The 21,223-nt window shown below is 40.8% G+C and overlaps 1 protein-coding gene, 1 long non-coding RNA gene and 4 other non-coding genes across 9 annotated transcripts in view; 1 reads left to right on the forward strand and 5 right to left on the reverse strand.

Moving 5' to 3' along the window:
• Nucleotides 1–13,054, reverse strand: part of LOC144007483 (triple functional domain protein-like) — a 46,215-nt gene extending 33,161 nt beyond the window's left edge. For all 4 annotated transcript variants that reach the window (XM_077507181.1, XM_077507184.1, XM_077507183.1 and 1 more), the window contains exon 1: nucleotides 12,983–13,054. The gene's annotated coding sequence lies outside the window, so the exon portion shown is untranslated. The remainder of the gene's footprint in view (nucleotides 1–12,982) is intronic.
• On the reverse strand, nucleotides 13,001–13,191 carry LOC144008196 (U2 spliceosomal RNA). The gene has a single exon (XR_013280718.1). It is a non-coding gene; the product is annotated as a U2 spliceosomal RNA (small nuclear RNA).
• Nucleotides 13,192–14,059: 868 nt separating this feature from the next.
• Nucleotides 14,060–14,224, reverse strand: LOC144008242 (U1 spliceosomal RNA). The gene has a single exon (XR_013280756.1). It is a non-coding gene; the product is annotated as a U1 spliceosomal RNA (small nuclear RNA).
• A 2,965-nt stretch (nucleotides 14,225–17,189) lies between these two features.
• Nucleotides 17,190–17,354, reverse strand: LOC144008245 (U1 spliceosomal RNA). Its single transcript, XR_013280759.1, has one exon. It is a non-coding gene; the product is annotated as a U1 spliceosomal RNA (small nuclear RNA).
• Nucleotides 17,355–18,520: 1,166 nt separating this feature from the next.
• LOC144008183 (U2 spliceosomal RNA) lies at nucleotides 18,521–18,711 on the reverse strand. The gene has a single exon (XR_013280706.1). It is a non-coding gene; the product is annotated as a U2 spliceosomal RNA (small nuclear RNA).
• Nucleotides 18,712–18,774: 63 nt separating this feature from the next.
• Nucleotides 18,775–20,646, forward strand: LOC144007573 (uncharacterized). The gene is made up of 3 exons (XR_013280225.1): nucleotides 18,775–19,236; nucleotides 19,606–19,692; nucleotides 19,751–20,646. It is a non-coding gene; the product is annotated as an uncharacterized LOC144007573 (long non-coding RNA).
• The last annotated feature ends 577 nt before the right edge of the window (nucleotides 20,647–21,223 follow it).

Below are 21,223 nucleotides of genomic sequence, written 5' to 3' on the forward strand. Positions count from 1 at the left end.
ACTTTGTGCGTCTTATGCTTTTTTCTGAACACTGCTTTTCAACTCTTTCCTTAAAACCAATACATGCGGTACTGTTATACTGTATAAATATATATGTCCGTGTGTATATATTTGTATATTCTTTCAAATAAACTCGTTTTGACACACACAGCCATTGAGTAACATGCAACACGACCACAACGTTTTGCACCAACACGTTACACTTACATAACCATTTATGTACCTGTCGTATCCTTACTTTTATTCATCATTTCATCACACAATCCTAAAACATTGCTTTTTGACCCAGATGATTCAACTATACCATTTTTGCGTGTCTTATTACTTACTAGCTATATTATTTATTAACGGGCAAAAACTATGAATATAAGATCACCGTCAAATATTACGTCTGTAATATCCATATACAGTGCATTACATAATATGCATTTGTATTAAGACACTACCATGCTAAAAATATGCACACGACTGTTCTGTAAACTACACCTAAGACAACCAAACTTCACAGATCTAACATGATTCTTCATTCTTTTTTGTTCTACAGATGTATCAAATGCTGCCACACAGACAGAAGAAGCCACTGAGGACATGCACGAAGACGATGATCACAATATAACAGGACAGGTTAACCCCCCTGAAGTTTTAGCCCGCAGGTCAAAGCGTCCTAGGACTAATTCATCCATGGAGGTTACATTATCCTAAGACAGACTATGTGCTAACCCAAACTCTTTGACCCCAAGGGATTCATCTGTCCCAGAAAACTTTTACACTAAAGAGTTTATCTGTCCTAGGGCGCTGTTAACCCCAGGTTAAAGTGTTATTTAATCTGTCCTGTTACAACAGCTATACATAAACAGCTGCATTCCTCTCCTGTTCCATCTCTCGCACTTCTTTGATCTCTTTTTCTCCTCTACTTATACCTATGCTTGCTCATGTGCTTTTTTCCCCTTTAGATGATGTCATTGGTTAGCCTGCTTCAAAGCTACATTTTTTCTTGAATAACTGTCACACATTTACTGTTTGCTGGACCCTACAAAACTGTCACAATACTTCACTATGTCATGAATACATATGTGTTGCACAGCGACACCACATTAAGAGTCATCAAAAAGCTTTTTATTTGATCACACACCATCTCTGTGCCATGCAATGTTTTCAAATGAACAGATGCTGGTTTTGAATATCAAACGAGCGACTTTTCATGAAACTTTGCACACACATCAGAAAGTCCACACTTTTGAATTTATTTTGGGAATTGTGCATCATTTTTGGCCTTTTACTGCACCTTTTTACACACAAGGCACGGCAAATGCATTTCTATTTTCCATGGTCCTTGTCTATTTAACAGTACCCCAACGTGCAAGTCCCCCGACTTGCATATACCCCAACGTGGCCCGGGTTGCGAGGGCCCTTTATAGCTGCTCGCAGCTCTAGTTATTATTAATACTAGTAAATTAACATTTTATTAATAATGAAATAAGTTTAAATATATTTAGTAAAAGGGGTAGGACTAGATAAGTTTCTAACTTCTTCCTACTCCCCTTTGAACATGTAAGTTATGATTGATTGAATGATTATTGTCATGCCGCCACGAGAGTGGCGGTTCATGCTTTTGTTTTCACAGTCAGGTTCCCGTTTTATTTTGAAAGTATTAACTCTCCTCTCACCCCAGGTCACTTACCCTTCCTGCAGCTCACTGATTACCGGTCCACGCCCATGATCACCACCACCTGCTTCCAATCAACCCGGACAATAAAAGCCACATTCATTCTCCAGTCAGTTGCCGAAGTGTCACATCTCAGTGCATGGAAGCGTCCTCACAGTCCTCGTTCCACAGTCCTTGTTTGATGTCTTGTCTTGTCTTGTCTTGTCTTGTCTTGTCTTGTCTTGTCTTGTCTTGTCTTGTCTTGTCTTGTCTTGCCTTGCCTTGCCTTGCCTTGTCTTGCGCCCTTAGTTTGCCCCTTGTTTTCCTCCCTAGTGGAGCGCCTTTTGTTGTCCCTGTTTTTGAGTGCCCTTTTTGTATCTCCAGTTTGGAGCTCTTTTTGTTCAGCCTTTTTTCCCTCTTTGAGAGGTGTTTTTTGTTTCGAGCTATTAAAGCTGCAGCCTTGTTGGCTAACTGTCACTCTGCGTCTGAGTCCTACCTTCTCTCGTCGTGTCAGTACACTTCGGCCAGCATGGACCCAGCAGAGAAGTTGGAGGCTGCACTTCGGCGACAGGCCGCCCGCCTGTCGCACCAGGAGGAGGTCCAGCAGGCTATGGTCACTCGGATGGGAGAGCTCGCTGGACAGGTGCAGGAGCTGGTGAGCCACCTGCAACACTCCACGCCAACCGTCACGAAACCAGAAACCGCTGAACCACCGATCCCGACTCCAGCCTTGGCCGGGGCTGGATTGAGACTGGCTCCCCCGGAGCGATACTCGGGAGACCAAGGACATTGTCAGGCATTCCTGACCAAATGCAACATACACTTCGAACTCTCACCACAGGCATTCCCCACGGACCGTTCCCGCGTGGCCTTCATGATTTCCCACCTGACGGGACGAGCCAGAGACTGGGCCACCGCGGAATGGGCACGGCACTACCCGACTTGCTCAACCGCAGCCGGGTTTAGCAGGGCACTTCGCCTCGTTTTTGATCCAACCAACATGGATCGGGAAAAGACTCGAGAGCTTAGCAACCTCAGACAAGGCAGAGAATCGGTGAATGACTACGCTATCCGATTCCAAACTCTAGCAGCCAAGAGTGGCTGGAACGACACAGCCCTCTTTGACCACTTTTTGAAGGGGCTCTCAACTGCTATGCAAGAACTCTTATTGCCCGTGGACTTACCTGGCGACTTGGACTCATTGATCTCGCTGGCCATCCGCACCGATCACCGAAGGCGAGATCTCATGCAGACCAGCGGACACCATCGGAGGCCTGGCTCTGGATTCTTCCGGCACCCAGCAGCAAGGGAGTCTCCACAAGCGGCACTTCCCCTGTCGTCCACCGCGGAGAGGTCCAGCGAGAGTGGCGAGGAGCCGATGCAGCTTGACTGCGCCCGACTGACTCACCATGAACGCCAGCGACGTCGTCAAGAGGGGCGGTGCTACTACTGTGGAGAACAAGGCCATTTGGTGGTAGCTTGTCCCACCAAGAGAGGCTCTCCGGTGGGTTCCGAGACTCACAAGCAAGTCACGAATCGAAAACTCACGCAAGTCAAGATTTCTTGCCATGCCATTTCCACAGACTTACTAGCTCTCATAGACTCCGGAGCGGACGAGAGCCTCATGGATTGGGGTCTGGTGGAAAAATTGCAGGCAGGCACGGAGCCAATTTCCACCCATATGAGGGCCAGGGCGCTCAATGGGAAAGACTTATTCCTCATCACGCATGTCACAGAGCCTCTCGAGATCCAAATTGGGCAGCACCGAGAACTCCTTGCTTCCATGTCTTCCGTTCCCCATCACACACACTGGTCCTGGGACATCCCTGGTTGCAGTTGCATAACCCCCGCATCGACTGGCGATCGGGGCAAGTCCTGGACTGGGGAAATGACTGTGAACACCATGGGTTGGAGCGGCCAGCGGCAAAGGCACCTCCCGCTGCCATCCGCCAGGTGACTCTTGTAACTGACCAGGACTACCCGGACCTGAACACCGTTCCCAATTGCGATTTTTACAAAACTTTATTCAGTTTCACATCATTTACAAAAAAAATTCAAAACACCAAGTACAAAAGGTTATTTACACATAAGGTACAAAAGCAATTAAAACACACAAAATTCAAAACATCCAGAACATTTTACAACTGTAAAATATGCCAGGGAAAAAGCTTCTTTTTATCCTTATTTCGTTCTTTCCTTAAAAAACAGAGAATTTGTCTAAACACGGTGTTGCTATCAATTATTATATTCTTCATACTCATAACACACCTAGTTTTCCACAATATTACACAGACAACAGTTATAATAATTTGAAATAGTTCTTTATCTTTAGAAGGTATGTCATTTTCTATTAAGCCATACATAATAGTGATATAATTAACATCTATTTTAAGTCCAACATCTTTCATCAATGCCCAGACTTGCTGAGCTCTATGACAATCAATCAATAAATGTTGCTGTGTTTCATCCTCTGAACAATTACTCATGGGGCATTTTTTTGTCTTTACAAAGCATGACCACGAAACAATCGCGCGAGTCGGGAGCCTACCTACAGCAAACAACCATTTTATATCTTTCATCCCTTCTGGAATGATAGTATTTTTTTTATTTAAAATGCGGATAACTTCCGTGCATTGATTCCTGTCTAACAATTTAAAGTTAACCTCCCCACCAAATCGTGCATCATTTATTTTTTGAAAGATCATTTTACACGTTAGACCATTCCAATCTAATTTTAGGTGTTCATATTGGGCAATAAAATCTCCAAAAACTAATTTATATATAGGGCCCTGTCTAGCTCTTCCTATTCTTTTTTTCCAACACGATAAGTCGCCAATCCACGGAGGTTTCCTAGATATAGCTAGATGCATATTCTTTACGAAGGCAATTTGGAGTCTGCAGCCTAAATCCACCGCTCCAAGACCTCCAAAGTTCCTTCCTTTGAAAAGGAGCTCCCTTTTTGTAACCTCGCGTGTTGTTCCCCAGACCAAATTCACGCAAATCTTATTCATTTTAATAATTGTTTTGTGATCCGGGGGAAAGATATTAGCGAGGAATAAAACTTTAGACATTATATATGTTTTAATTATATTTATTCTTGATTTATAGGTTGTATTTTTATTTTCCCATTTCTGAGCTTCTTCTTTTATTACTCCAAGTTTATCCTGCCAATTTCTTTCATTACAATTCTCGTTACAAATAATTAGGCCCAGAATATTTATTTCTTGTTTAATTTGAATATTAATGCTTTTTTTTCACTTTCATTTCCAACCCAAACACCTTTGGATTTAGAATGGTTCAACATGGCCCCTGATGCAGTTTCGTATAAATTTAAATGAGCCGTTAAAACATCCATCTCATGATTATCTTTAACAATGACAGTGATATCATCAGCGTAAGCAGTTGCTACGACCCTATGAGCATGTCCCACATATATACCGGTAATACGGTTATCCGAGTTAATATTATTAATCAAAGGACTCATAGCTAAAACATATAGGGCAGCACTCAGGGGGCAGCCCTGCTTCACACCCCTCTCCACGTCAAAACCATCTGTTAAAAACCCATTGACATTTATTTTTACATGTGATTTGACATATAGGCACCTAACCATCTTGACAAAATCTCGGGGGAAACCATAATGCTGCATGACTGTCCAGAGATAATCTCTCGATATGTAATCGAAAGCTTTCCTCTGGTCTAGGCCTACTATATAAAAGCCTTTCTCAGATATTGGTTTATAGGTGATTTCCCTTAAAATGGAGAGATTATCCCACATTAACCGTCCTTTAACGGCACATGTCTGTTCTTTTTCTATTATTTTATCAAGTATATCATTTAGTCTGTTCATTATTATTTTGGCTAATATTTTATAATCAATATTCATTATGGTCAGGTGTCTATAATTATTCACATCTGTTTCGTCTCCTTTTTTAAATAACAAGCACATTACGCCTTCATATAAAGTATCGCCCAAACATCCTCTTTCTAAATCCTCATTTACCATACTGGTAAATAAGTCTACAATATCATCCGCGAACAATTGATAGAATTCCGAGGGGAGGCCATCAAGGCCTGGGCTTTTATCAGTATTTAATTGTTTTATGGCTTGGATCACTTCATCCTTATGTATCTCACCAAGTAGAGAAGAGAAATCCACATCCTTATTTACAGGAATGTTTTTTAAAAAGATTTGCGTTGCTTCAGGCGCACAGTTTATTTCCTTGTAGGAAACTGTGCACAATTCCTTTATTGCGAAACGTTTCTCTTCTTCAGTGTATACTAAATTACCATTTTTATTCTTTATTGAGTGAATAAATTTACTTTGTTGCCGTTTCTTCATCATATTAATAATATATGTTGTGTTCCCTCTATCATCAGTATTAGCTTGCTTATGTATATTATAGAACAGTTCGTTATTCAAATCATCTATTTGTGATTTTATGTCTAACATCATATTATCTTCATCAATAGTCCTATTTTTATTTTGTGTTAGGTCAATATATTTATGTACTAATGTTGCATACTTTTCATTTTTAAGTTTATTTAATTCTTTACATTTAAATTTGAAGAAATCTTTCACCCTACACTTCAATATTTCCCATAATTTAATGTTTGAATTTGTTAAAACCTTTAACTGAGTTATTTTATTAAGTTCTTGTTTTAACTCAGCTATTATAGCTTTATTTTGAAGACATTGTATGTTTAGTTTCCAGTAGCCTCTATGAATAGAGGCCACAGTGGAGATGAGGGTGTTAACCAATAGATGATCAGTGAAATCACATAAGACAGTCGCGTACTTTAAAACTCTAAAATGTGAAGAAATATACACACGATCAATACGTGTTTTAGTTTTAGAATCACATCTTGTAAAATCATTTCCCATAGGCTTAATTTTTCTATAAACATCTATCAAATTAAAACTAAGACATGTGTCTCTCAACACTTTTCCCTCGTGACTCAGCTTAAAGGCAGCAGTGCCGACTCTATCCTTTTCCTCAGTTACAGTATTAAAATCTCCACATACGATCACTTTAACACCAACACATGATAACTCTCCAAGTTTCCGAAATATATGGACTTTCCCACTCTTATCCTGGGGGGTATACAGATTTATGATCCTATATTTCTCGCCTCTATAATAAAGGTCCAATAATAAAAGCCTTCCCGGAATAACGTCTCTCCTTCTATATATTTCTACATCGTGGGTTCTGAAAAATATTCCTACACCATCAGTATTGCTGTCACCAATAGATATTGCACATTTGCCCTTAGGCCACAATTTCATAACTCCATCCACATCAGTATTTATTTTCAATCGAAGCTCTTGCAGACATAGTACATCAAAATCAGTTTTCATCAGATAGCCCATCTTATCTTGTCTGAACTTCTGTGATTGAATACCACGTACATTTAGTGTTGGTATTTTTAGACAGCTCATGATGTAAATAAAATGTATTTTAAGGAGTAGGCTTATCATCTAGGCGTTTTTCTTTATTTTTGGATGGACACTTCTTTCTTCGCTTTTTGGATGTCTTATCCTGAGTATCGCTTTTTGATACAAACATGGATGGTGCCGAAAACTCAGGAGTCGGAGAGAAGGAGCCTGAGTTGTTATCTAGAGGTGTACTAGCTCTCTGTGCCGCTGTCAAATGATCTTCACTTGACTGAGGACTAGGATTTTCGCTGGCACTCTCTGATTTCTGAGCATCATGATCACCAACACTTTCATTAATTATCAGACTATACTCGCTTTCATTGCCTGAACTCGTTTCATTAGTGAAGGAGGAAGAATCGTCAATTGCAGGAGGTGGCTCAGACGATGAAGATTGAGCTTGGAGAACCGGTGACGGCTGACGCTTACCAGCACCGCTGGGTGGACGAACAGCCAGATGTTGATCTGGAAGAGCAGAAGCAGTCAAAGGCATGTCCCGAAGGGAAGAAACACGAGGCTGCTCCTCATCCTGCTGGCGTGCCGGCTGGACGCCGCGCTGATGTTGATGCCTGTCTGGAAGCTGAGGAGGAGCGCCATCGTGAACACCAGATGGCTGCTGGAGACCGTGGAGCTGGCCGCGAAGGTGCTGCCGATGTTGAGCCCCATCATGGAAGGCAGGAGGCTGAGGACGATCCGCAGAGTGATGTCGATGCCCGTCGCGGGAAGCTGCTGGTTGAAGACCATCCGCGGACTGGACTCGGGAACGCTGGAGCTGCTGTGTCTGCTGCGAAGTCACGTGCTGAGAAGGCTCAGGATGGCCCTGAGCCTGTGACTGCTGCTGTTGGTCAGCTACGAGGGAGCCAGAAGACTGCCGGAGAGTAGCTGGTTGTGCACGAGAAGCTCGCTGCTGCTGCTGCTTGATCTTGTTGGCATACGAATCCGGGCAGGTGAAAAATGTGTGGCCATTTTCACCACATAGGCTGCACAAGCTGTGTGAAGTGCAATTTTTGGCCCTGTGACCCAGGCCGCCACACCTCCAACACTTGACCGTTGGACATTGTTTCACTTGGTGGTCAGCAGAGCCGCAGATGAAGCAAGTGACAGATTGACCAGGATAAATGATACGTCCATTGTATGGGCCAAGAGAGATAGAATTGGGAATTGTAAGTAAGTGTCCTTTAGTATCTTTCTTAATTCGGACTTTGTATTTGCGAATGCCATACCAGATGCCAAATCTATCTAGAGGCTTGTATACTGGCTGTATTATCTTACAATATCTTTGCAGATATATCTCCACGTCGTGATCAGGAATACATCCAGTCCAAAACTTTACTACCAGAGTAGTCACATCCATCTGGATGGATGACTCAATAGTCCAAACTTTCCATTTGTCTTCCTCTGCTCGAGCAGCTTGTGCATCAAGGAAGCGCCTCAAAGACGCCTCACTTACAAAACACAGTTCAAAGTCAACTCTATTGGGTAGAGCGATGAAAGAGTAAACGTCTCTTACGTCTATCCAACAGGATTCAAAAAGGAGGGATTCACCGACAAAATCTCGGCTAGGGGGATCCCCTTCGCCGGTAAATTTGAGACGGGCCCAAAACTGGCCGAATTTGGAGGAAAAAGGCGGTGTCGGCTCACTCGGAGCCATAACGGCACCTTGCCCAATAAGGGCACGCTTACTTGGCGTGAAGTTGGCACTCTAACCGGTGGTTTTGCCTCTTCCGCTCATCTTGCTCGAAATCGTTCCCAATTGCCAGGGCCGGCCCAGGCTATAGGTGAGCTAGGCGGTCGCCTAGGGCGCCATCTTGTGGAGGGGGCGCCAAATTGCAGAAAGGAAAAAAAATAAAATTTTAAAAACACAAACACAAAAAGCCCTCCCCCCTCTCGTGTTTTATAGCATAAAATGTTATATAGCAAATATATTTTATTGAGTTCCTTTTTTTTTTTTATTACTTCTATTTCAAATAAATGACTGTGAGTTCACGACCTGCTGTCCTGGCGCCCTGAACCTGACCCGCTGCTGCCGCTTACAATGAATGAAAGGTAGGGGGAGGGGTCGTATATCATCTCAGAGTGTAGTGGCAGCACTTTAGAAAGATAGATAGATGGTTGGCACACTTGTGTTGTTTATACATTGACATCGACAACAATGAAAAGGTCCAAGCCTTCACGTGCTGCATTAAGAAAGCGGCGAAAGGAGGAGGAGGAAAAACGGGCCCAGGGTCGAGGTATGTATGTCAGTCAATCATCATTGTTTATAAAATAAACACGAAAATAGTGTTAGCTTCTTAGCTTGCTTGTAACTTGTTTACTGCACCATTACATCCATGCTAGTAGCTACTTTGCACACAAGAGTGGGGCAACGCTTGCTGAGTTTAAACTAAAACAGCCAGTAAGTCCAGATACCTGCAAATGGATTTGCACAAGTCATTGTTTCACATAACCACATTAATTTATTAATTTATTGAAAATAAGAATTATGTGCTGGTTTAATGTAAACATCGATATAGTAAATGCATTTTTTTTTTTTAACTAGATGCGCTGAGAAAATATTTGCAGCCACAACAAGCACCTGCAGAAGCTGTGGTAAACAATCCTTCAGTGTCATCTTCACCAAAGGCTACTGAATGTAAGTGCATGGATGGTACATTTAATACATACAGCCATAATTTCTGACATTGTATTCTATCATAATGCAAATGGATTTGTTTTCCCTGCTTTAACACCAAAATAATTTGAAGTGATGTATTTTGTTTCATGTACAGCTGAAGCAACAGCCAGTCAAGCACCAATCAGCAGTACTTTGAGTGACACAAAGCTCGATCTTCTAGATCCAGGTGACTATTTCAGTTATATCAGCTATTGCTGCATCATGTACAGTGCTCAGCATATATGAGTATACCACCTTTGAAAAATGTAAAGATTTTGTTCAATATCTCCCCGCGACCCTTGTGAGGAATAAGCGGTCAAGAAAATGGATGGATGGATGGATGTTCAATATCTCAATAAACATAAGAACAATTTCCAAAATATTGACAAAATGTTTTCTGTAGAATACGCACTTGACTCACAACATGAAAGTAAGGTTGTAATAGGATGCATAGATTACAAAATCTTCAATTTAATCAAATTAACTAATGCAAAAAAAAAAAAAAGCAACCCACAACAAAAACGACTACATCTAGTATTTTCTATGAGCTCCATGACTGTTATGGGTAGCAACATGTCTGCTAGGCCTGGAATTAACAAGCCTTTTTCTCGGGGTCTACTTATTTGTGCAATATGTACTCTAATAAATTAAAAAAAAAAAAAAAAAAAAAAACTCTTAGCAGAGATGCAGTCATTTCTTACCTGGCCAAAATCCAATATGTCAAGCATGGAACTTTTAGTTTTTCTAGAGGAGAAAAAACTTAGAGAAATCTATCCCAACATGTGGGTCGCACTCAGAGTGGCCGCTACCATACCAGTGACTGTAACATCAGCTGAGAGATGCTTTTCCAAGCTTAAACTAATAAAAAACTATTTAAGGTCTACCATGTCACAAGAACGGCTAACTCGACTAGCACTTATCAGCATCAATCAAGAAGTATCCAGGCAGCTATCCTTTGACGCACCAATTGATGCCTTTGCTGCAAGGAGGTCCCGGCGTGCACTATTTTAAGTATTTGCCATTATGTTCCTAAGTTATTTACTGAAGTTTTTTTGCACACTATTCACATTATCTGTGAATCACCTTATTGCCAAAGTTTTACGATATATCAAAGTTTGTATATTGATACATTTACTATTTTTTGTATCTTACACAATTATTAATGTACATAGTGAAAACATTTTGAGGTTTTAAATACTGTAATTTTGCAAAATTGCAATAAAAAGTTGCATTGCATTGTACTTCTGTTATTTTTCTTATTTTTATTTGTTTGTGGAATTTGGTATTTATTGTGTGGTGTGCTATTAAATATAATATATCTATAATTTTTTTTGTGTGTGTTTTTTTTTTAATGGGATTGGGGGGGGGGGGGGGGTGTTACCATGTACATTTTCGCATAGGGTACCAAGTCATCCTGCTCCAATGCATGATGTGATTTTCCTGACTGACAGATGAAGCGGGTTTTTGGAGGGAACTTTATGCTTGAATTCACGCTAACGTAGGCGTTAAAAGATCATTCACTTATGGATGTCGTCAGTGGATGATGATAATATAATAAGCGAAGTGCGCATCTCGAATTCAAGGTGCATTATGGGTAGCGGCGTGGTGCATTGTGGGTAGGCTAAACTACTAAACGGTCATTGAAAATGAATTGGATCCGATGGAATTGGCTCTGAAAGAAACGTTTCAACGGCTGGAAAGTTGCAGTTTTTTTTTATTAACATGCATAGCATGTGGTTTACTGACATCGGGGAAGTTGACTTGCAAGCTTAATAGTGTACAGTTAGGCAAAGATTGTCACCACTCTAATCTCCGCCATTCAAATTGATAGGGTAGTTGGTAGCCTCGTTTATTCCCTGGCGCATGTGCAAATTTAATGCGCACTTCGCTTATTGACATAATCATCCACCTATGTAGGAAACAGCGCGATGAGAAGCAAGAGCAAGTGTGGAGCGACACCTACTGGAGACGTGAGTGTAAAAAAAAAAAAAATTGTGAAGCAGACATTGACAGTCTAAAAATCTTATAAAACTCAATATGGATTTAAAGCTACTATATGGAGGGTTTCCCTAAAAAATATCTTAACAATAGCCTTTTTATTTGACCATTTATGACTACAACATATTCTAATTAGTAGATCAACATCTTCTCTGTTCACAATGGGTACTCCGACAAGCCTCTGGCCAATATTATTTCGGAAGCGTCCGGTCCGAATCCTTCGAATTTCCCGCCCTCTGTCTGCAGGATGTGACGTCATTCGCGTCATCGTCAGTTGTTTCCTGTAGTCACGAAGACGGAACTAGTACAGATTTTCGCTGCCCCAGACACCCGCTGTTACTCCGCGGAAGGCTGCTTAAAAAAAGTGAAAACAATGTCAAGTGCCACGAAAAAAAATCTAAACTTGATAGTGACCGATGCCGGGCAAGAACGTGAGTGAACATCAGTTTGACTTTTCAGCGGTGGACAGAGTTGAGCTCTCACTTGGATTAGAAAAGTGATTCACAGCTGGCTTTCTTTCTACTCGAAAAGGTAAGAAGCGAGTATCTTGAAATTTAGGAAAAAAAAGTGTTGTTCTCAAATAGCAGTAACCTCAAGCTAAATCACTTCTCGGTCGTAACTAGGGGTGAAAGTAAGTAGACGGCAACATTTAGCGTGAAAGGGGCGGCAAAGTTGAATGTAATAGAAAAGAATGACTTTATGAAGAACAGACGTTCCATTCCGCGGCGTTTCAATCAGGCTAAATGTCGCCTTATTTTCCTCCGTGACAACAACCTATTGTAGCTACATTATGCTAGCGGAGTGTGAACGGTACTACTGTATGATAATAACATTCACGGCCGTATCATACCAAGCAGTGAATGGGTCTATATTGTGTTTTTCACAATCGTCAATTTCCATAAATGACAGCCCACCTTTCGGCTCATGCACAATGACGCTAGCCTGGGGACGACATACACTAATAATGACTAGAATCAGGTCGACGTCCGTCGAGCGGGGTGACTACAATATGTAACTGCATATTGACGTTGGAATGAGGTCCAATTAATTAACGTAATTTGCACATCGTTTTGGAGTACAGTACAAAACTGGTCTTCGACCGACTAATGCAATATGATCTGCACTATGGATATAGAGGTGCATCAAGTTTCAGTTTTCGACGTGCGCGTGCACAAACGGGGCTACGTACGTGCCAAAATACTGAAATGACGGGGATCGTAATTGGTAGAATAGATAAGTAAATGATAAATACCTTTACTTTCACTTTGTCATGAGGTGCACCGTTCCTGGAAATACTGCAATATCAGATCGATGCGTGGAGTGGACGGAGCAAGCCCCTATTCCATCTTCATGTTCCAAAAAACAATTTAATATATGGTCCCCGGATAGGGGACGTATCAGATATTAAACTGATATGAACAGATACTACACTTGATCTTAGCCAAAAGGTCGAGAAGCGATACCAACACAGTCAAAGGGGCGAGGTCTTAATTCCAGAGACTACAACCTTAAGTTACGGTTGCTCATATCGCCTAATTATAATGTCACGTGTCAGAAATGTCAAACAATAATGCGCCCTTTAAGAGACTTCTCGGTTACATTCTTCCTGCACCAATTGACATGCGCATTCTGATCCCAGTGTTCAGTACGCGGAAGGAGCAGCCAGAGTTAGACGACCGTATCAGACTTCCATGTTAACTCGCTTGTTGTGCGTAATTGACGCTGTAAGTATAATAACTAGTTCTTCATAGTTCTCTGGACCATTTGTCAATTCTAAGTCGAGCTAACCCATGTAGAACGCCCGAATTCTGCCTTTATTTACATTTTACCGTGGCCGCCATTATCCACGCTGTCGTTTGTAGTCTCTTATGTGGTCTTTGGCGCGCCCTTGTGGATATTTCGTGTAAACACACTGCACCACAAGCAATAGTGTTCTGCCTTATTTAAGTGTACAAATAAGATTGTAAAATTCTTTTGTGCCATTGATATATTTTGTTATTACTTGAAACAATTGATATTGTTTAGTGCGATGCCTCAATGGACCTCATTGTATGTTTACATTTATTTGTTTGTTCTAGAAAACCACAACTTCACAACTTCATTACAATTTATCACCATCACGACATCAGACTTTAATACCATCAACAAATCCATGTTCTGCCATCATTGTGATTTGTGAAGGTGTTCAGTCAGATTGTTCTTGTATGTTTTGTGCACGTGGTTCACCTCGACCCAATAGACGGTAATAAACTGAACTCACTCTCATTGCAAGTGTCAGAAGTCCAGCACCAAAATTAGCTTCCCTATTTTTTTTTTTAAACAAATTTATCAGGGGATAGCGCGAACGCAGTCCCCCACTACCACAAATTATGCAGTCGAGATTCCCACATTTGAGGAATTCGCAGGGGTCAGCACAACCGGAGTGCAATAGCTGAGCCTCACCCTGGGGGAACCACCTTCTTGATCATGGTATCTCCCCCTGCCAGGTAAGTATGAGTTGGATACGACGCCAGCGCGATTGTCATTCACGCGCACACTATGTGAAGTGACGGTTTCCTAACACGTGAAATTGTGAACCACAATACACACGCATCGGAATACAAGGACGTTTCTGAAGAATAAAGTAAGTCCTCATCACTGTCTGTTGGTCGTAACAATTTGCCCAGCTAACAGCAGAAAGTCCCATGTTATATTGTTTAATAATTACTCTACAATGCATGATGTGATTTTCCTGGCTGGGCGATGAAGCGGGTTTTTGGAGGGAACTTTATACTTCAATTCACGCTAACTGTACAAAAGGCTCCTAGAAATAGTGTATTATTGTTGAGTGTTTATTTACATGAATCAGAACTTTGTTTGTATTGTTGTGCCTCCCCATGGCATGTGACTACGCGATTACGTATGACGATGTGTCGGGCGTGCATGCGCAGTTCAGTTCAGTAGAGAGCAGTGTTGCCACAGTTACCTTGAAAAACTAACTTAGTTACTTTACTGATTACTTGGTTTTAAAAGTAACTAATTTGCGTTACTGATTACTTGATTTTAAAAGTAACTAAGTTAGATGAAAAGTTACTTTTTTAGTTACTTTCAGCAGCTGCCGATAACACCATCTCAACATAAAAATAATGCAGTAGAAACGGAGTTCCAAATACTTTATTGAAAGTGCATTTTTAACATGAAAATAAAGGGTTTTTTTTTTATGAAAAACAAAATAGGCAGTCTCTCTTGACTTCTTGTAACGTAAATACTTTTTATAAAACAAAAAATAAAAATCTCTCCAGGTTGAAAATGAAAATCCCCTAAATTCCTCTATTGTTTGTTTGTTCCGCTATTCCAGTGTGTACACATGTATCAGTTTAAATATTTATTAGTAGTTATTGACAGTTATAATTGTTTTTTGGTTTGTTTGTTTTTTCTCTTCAAAATAAGGATCAGGAAAACAAAAGGTTGATAATTTAATGTTAAATATAAATATTTAACCTTTAGACAGACACCAACACAATTAAACAGAATATTTGCACATTGTGAAGTATTTCAGAAACATAAATTTAAGACATGAAATAAACCTACCGTCCAGCCAAAAGAAATATGAAGCCACCTTATGGAACAATAAATCTATCAAACACATTTTAACCACTTAATATATGCAAAAATATTTCCAAAAGTTCTTTTCCCTTTTTAATCAACAATTTTTGTATTTAACAATTGTTTTTTCTTTTGTCATCACTTTCATTTTTGGTGAATGTATGACATCTTTTTGTTTTTTTAATCTGAGACACGATGATGACCACAGAATCACTACTGTTTATATTTTGTTTTTTGGGCTGTCGTAATCGCGGGCACGTCTCAGTTCTCCTATCTGCTGCTCATGCTAGTTGTAGACATTGACAGGGAGCCACAAACTGAGAAATGAGATACTTGCAGTGTGCTTTTAGCTTAGCTGGTGTGTTGGCTGTGGGACATACCTGTGTCGTTTGAATCCATGCATTGGATCGTCACGGGAGTTATTCTTTTTGGCTCGCGCGCAGTACCAACGCCGGCCCGGGACATACAAGTGCACCGAGAGGACTCGATAGCCATGGGAAATACCGAGATGTACGGCACCGGCTTCTGCTAACTGTCTCCATTTGTATGTTGTCACTCGTTGCGCGCGCGCGCGCCGTGTCGCGAGCACGGAAACACGGAAGTAGCTTGAATGGTGATGCTACTGAAATGTAAACAAAACAAGTAGAGCACGACGCAGAACTCTTGCTATTGTTATGAAAACCATAAAGCCTCACTCGCAACCGATACGGTCGTTTAGCTCCCCTTGACGAACGATGGTTCGGTCGAATCGTTTTTTTGTTCCACCCCTACTGAAAACGTAACTTGTCTGACGTCACTCCCCCTGGCGAGAGGGCGGAGACGACCTCATCCCATAATTCTTCACGGACCAGTTGAGGATGGAAATAAATTATTTTTTTTACCACTTTTATGGTCCATAATGCACACTTTTTTTGTTGTGTTGTGTGCCTGTTGGTTAATAAAACTAGTAGTAAAAGTATCATCACTTTTGTTTTGAATGTGCAAACCATTCATGACCAGACCATGGCTGAATTCAGTGTGGTGATCAATGACTTCTGCCTCATCTTCATAGTTTGCAGTAGTTGTTTGTGATTGTTACAACAGTGAGATAGTTTGCCTTCTTCATGAAAATGTGGAGTAACGCATTGATTCTCTGGACAGTAACTTTAGCATTGATTCTCTGGACAGTAACTTTAATCAGACTACTTTGTAGAATAAAGTAACGCGTTAGACTATTAGTTACTTTAGAAAGCAACTTTTTTGAGTAACGCGTTACTTAGGTTACTCAAAAAAGTTGCTAATAACTAGTTCTTCATAGTTCTCTGGACCATTTGTCAATTCTAAGTCGAGCTTACCCATGTAGAACGCCCGAATTCTGCCTTTATTTACATTTTACCGTGGCCGCCATTATCCACGCTGTCGTTTGTAGTCTCTTATGTGGTCTTTGGCGCGCCCTTGTGGATATTTCGTGTAAACACACTGCACCACAAGCAATAGTGTTCTGCCTTATTTAAGTGTACAAATAAGATTGTAAAATTCTTTTGTGCCATTGATATATTTTGTTATTACTTGAAACAATTTATATTGTTTAGTGCGATGCCTCAATGGACCTCATTGTATGTTTACATTTATTTGTTTGTTCTAGAAAACCACAACTTCATTACAATTTATCACCATCACGACATCAGACTTTAATACCATCAACAATCAACAAATCCATGTTCTGCCATCATTGTGATTTGTGAAGGTGTTCAGTCAGATTGTGCTTGTATGTTTTGTGCACGTGGTTCACCTCGACCCAATAGACGGTAATAAACTGAACTCACTCTCATTGCAAGTGTCAGAAGTCCAGCACCAAAATTAGCTTCCCTATTTTTTTTTTTAAACAAATTTATCAGGGGATAGCGCGAACGCAGTCGCCCACTACCACAAATTATGCAGTCGAGATTCCCACATTTGGGGAATTCGCAGGGGTCAGCACAACCGGAGTGCAATGGCTGAGCCTCACCCTGGGGGAACCACCTTCTTGATCATGGTATCTCCCCCTGCCAGGTAAGTATGAGTTGGATACGACGCCAGCGCGATTGTCATTCACGCGCACACTATGTGAAGTGACGGTTTCCTAACACGTGAAATTGTGAACCACAATACACACGCATCGGAATACAAGGACGTTTCTGAAGAATAAAGTAAGTCCTCATCACTGTCTGTTGGTCGTAACAATTAGCCCAGCTAACAGCAGAAAGTCCCATGTTATATTGTTTAATAATTACTCTACAATGCATGATGTGATTTTCCTGGCTGAGCGATGAAGCGGGTTTTTGGAGGGAACTTTATACTTCAATTCACGCTAACGTAGGAGTTAAAAGATCATTCACTTATGGTTGTCGTCAGTGGATGATGATTATTATCATCATCCACCTATGTAGGAAACGATGAGTCGCGAGAGCCAGTGTGGAGCGACACCTACTGGAGACGTGAGTGTAAAAAAAATCAATTTGTGAAGCAGACATTGACAGTTCAAAAATCTTATAAAACTCAATATGGATTTAATATTGGGAAGATGAAACATCTCAGTCAATGTGCATCATTTAAGACTAATTTAAATTGAGAGTAATGAACAGAAAGTGGAGATATTTACAGGAAAATAAATTGAAGGCAGGCAGCTACAACGCGTCGTCATACACAAGCAATTTGATAATTAACATAACATTAAACTGCGCCCATTCACACGGTAAAACATGCAACGTTTCGAATTGGAATAAAACAGACAAATTACCCGACTACATCAAAACAATAAACATAACTTCCCCTCCCCCACCCCCACTGATGTGGAGCTGTCTGTCAGCTGGGCGAAAGCTTGACACCGCGGCGCTTCCTGAAACCACATTTTTGTAATGCGGCACTTTACATTATCAGTAACGCTAACGGCGTTGTAACGATAGGAACAGTAATTAATGTGATTGCTCCGTTAGTGAAAAAGCAACGCAGTTTCTAACGCCGTTATATTTAAACTTCGTTATTCCCAACACTGCTCACAAGCACACTTAGGGACAATTGGGAGCGCCCAATTAACCTGCCGTGCATGTCTTTGGAATGTGGGAGGAGACCGGAGTACCCGGAGAAGACCCACGCGTGCACAACGTACATAAATGACGGAGATAAGACTGGTGGAGTAGATACTTCCGGTTAAACAAACAATAAATGTTTTTACTTTGACCTTGTCAGGGGGTGAACCGTTCCTGGAAGTACTGCAATACCAGGTCGATGCGTGGAGTGGACGGAGAAAGCCCCTATTCCAGCTCCCTGTTGCAAAAATCAATTTAATATATGGTCCCCGAATAGAGGACGTATCAGATATTAAACTGATAAGAACAGATACTACACTTGATCTTAGCCAAAAGGCCGAGAAGCAATACCAACACAGTGAAAGGGGCGAGGTCTTAATTCCAGAGACTACAACCTTAAGTTACGGTTGCTCACATCGACTAATTATGTCACGTGCCAGAAACGTCAAACAACAACTATAGGTCGCTTGCACATCGTAATGCATCATGGGAGTTTTTTCTTCGGGCGCCATCTTGGGTGTCCGCCGGTTCACAAGGTACACTCGTGAGTTACACGGTAGAGCTTATCAACCTGATGTCATTTACGCAGTATTTTCACGATTTACCGGAAGATCAAAAACAACGATACAGGCAGAAGGTGTCTCTGTGTGGGGGGATTGATCCTAATTACGTCCTGACCAAGGGTGATTTTTTTTTTGACGGAGAAAGCTTGCTGGCCAAATGTGACTTCTCTGGACATTTTTCACTACCTCGTGTTGACAACATGCTCCATAACACGCCAACAAATCCCTGGAGGCTTACAATTATTTTGTAAGCGGGTGGATACAGAGTGTAAACTTTAACATCGCATCAGAAGAAACTGTTGCTGTTGCACGTAAGTAAACCACATGGTGTTGGTAATTCTGCACACAAAAATGTTGATTTGTTCTCAGGCTTCCTGTTATCATTGTGTTTACATGCACAGCTGGGTTTACCTGATGTGGTTTTTCTAATCATTTTATAACAGGCAAATATGGCAGAGCGTATAAGAATAAAAAGTAACTATGCACAGCCTCCCCGTGGCTTAATTAAATTTAATGCTACCCTTTCACTAGTTACATGTTACTTAATCAACTTATTCTAAATGGTTATGGTTAACCACTCTCAGAGGACGTATTTTTTGTTTCAGTTTCCAGTACATTAAAACGTGTTCATGGTAACTACTGAGCATACTGACAGCTTTTCTTATGATCTCACGGTTAAGGAGGCTGTCACAACACCCAATTTCTGTCTGGTGCCAGATGGCAACAATTCCCATCACTTGTCACGACAACACCAATAGTATTACCAGGTATGTATGGCTTTACTTTTTGTAGTTTCTTATTTAATTCTATGTTTCATATTTTCAGATTCAGGCACAGATGAGTTTAACTGTACGGGACTTCTGCGACTTTGTGGTGTGGACAAAGTGTGATTGAGCGAGTCCACCCAGATCGCTCGTTTTGGCCAGCTGGAAAAGCCAGAGTTTTTTTTTTTCCCAAAGTCCCCTCCTTACCTGAACTGCTCGGGAGAGCATTTACTAGATCAGCAGTGGACTTCCAGTGTTCCTGCTCAGCCGCTGTCACCTACCACTTGCTCATGTACTTCAAAGATGCGGAATAAAGTAGTTTTTTGTGCTGCAGCAGATTGTAAAATTAAATGATATCACTTGAAGTGTGCCAATCTAGACTGCCAAAAGGACAGTGGTTTTGTGACAAGTGTGAAACAAGGATTATTGGGAAAACTGTAACACAGTACTGGTACTTGTCTTACATTAAACAAATTTAAAAGAGAGCAACTTTTTCCTCTGTACATAGTATAATGAAAGTCATTGCGTACCCCATTAACATTACATCATACCGTCATCAGGATGGTAGGCACCTGTGCTAAAATAAATACATTAATTAACAGTTCAATTTTATCCCTGAAATTACTACATCTAATCATTATTCACTTCATTTTTTGTACTTTTAGAAATAATAGAGATTTATGCCATTACTTTAAGAGGGACCATATTGCACATTGAGTCAAATCCTGTCATTTGTCTTATGTATAGCTTTGTAAACAAACCCAACAATAGAATTTGTATAATCGCTGCCTTTATTAGCGCCAAACAAACAGTCGCATGTTGTCCTCCTCCAATGCTTTGATGCTCGCCTTCGTTTCCATCATGTCATTGGCAATCAAGTCGGTGTGGCATGAGATCCCTAAAGAAATAATTAAAAAAAAAAAAAAAAAGATCACAAAAAAATACGGTACCGGTAATAGGTTTAATATAGTACAGTAGTATAGTTTTTTTGTCAGTGTAAAAGAAATGTACACATTTTGTTGCATTTTTTAATGTATGAACATTGCTACAGGCAAATACTTATTTCTATAAACACTTCCAAATGTCTCTAAAATATAAGGTGCGTGTACACACACAAACATAAACACATACATTCACTCATGCATACAATATATCATGTAATGAATTCTGAGTGGCATACCAGAGTCAATGATGTCAGCAGTACTTGAGGGTACAGGTTACTGGAGCCATCTGGCTGCATAACTGCAACAATCTCTGCCACTTCGAGTCGTCTTTTCTTTGCTTGTCTCTCCTGTGCACGTTCATATCTTGGCACCGACTGGGCTGAGACATAGATGTTGTAACTTGGGACCCAACTTTAATGTTGGAGCCCAGTCGGGATGATTGGACAGAAAAACGGGCGCAGGGCGACCTGTTAAAATAAACAAATATATAAACAAATAAAATATGGAAAGACTGGTTATTTTACCGCAGTAGGGTGGCCGTGAATAAGTTCTTTAGCATGATGTGTAGGCTACCGGGGGTCTGTTTTCTT

Source organism: Festucalex cinctus, chromosome 19 (genome assembly GCF_051991245.1).
Source record: "Festucalex cinctus isolate MCC-2025b chromosome 19, RoL_Fcin_1.0, whole genome shotgun sequence".
Classification (NCBI taxonomy): domain Eukaryota; kingdom Metazoa; phylum Chordata; class Actinopteri; order Syngnathiformes; family Syngnathidae; genus Festucalex; species Festucalex cinctus.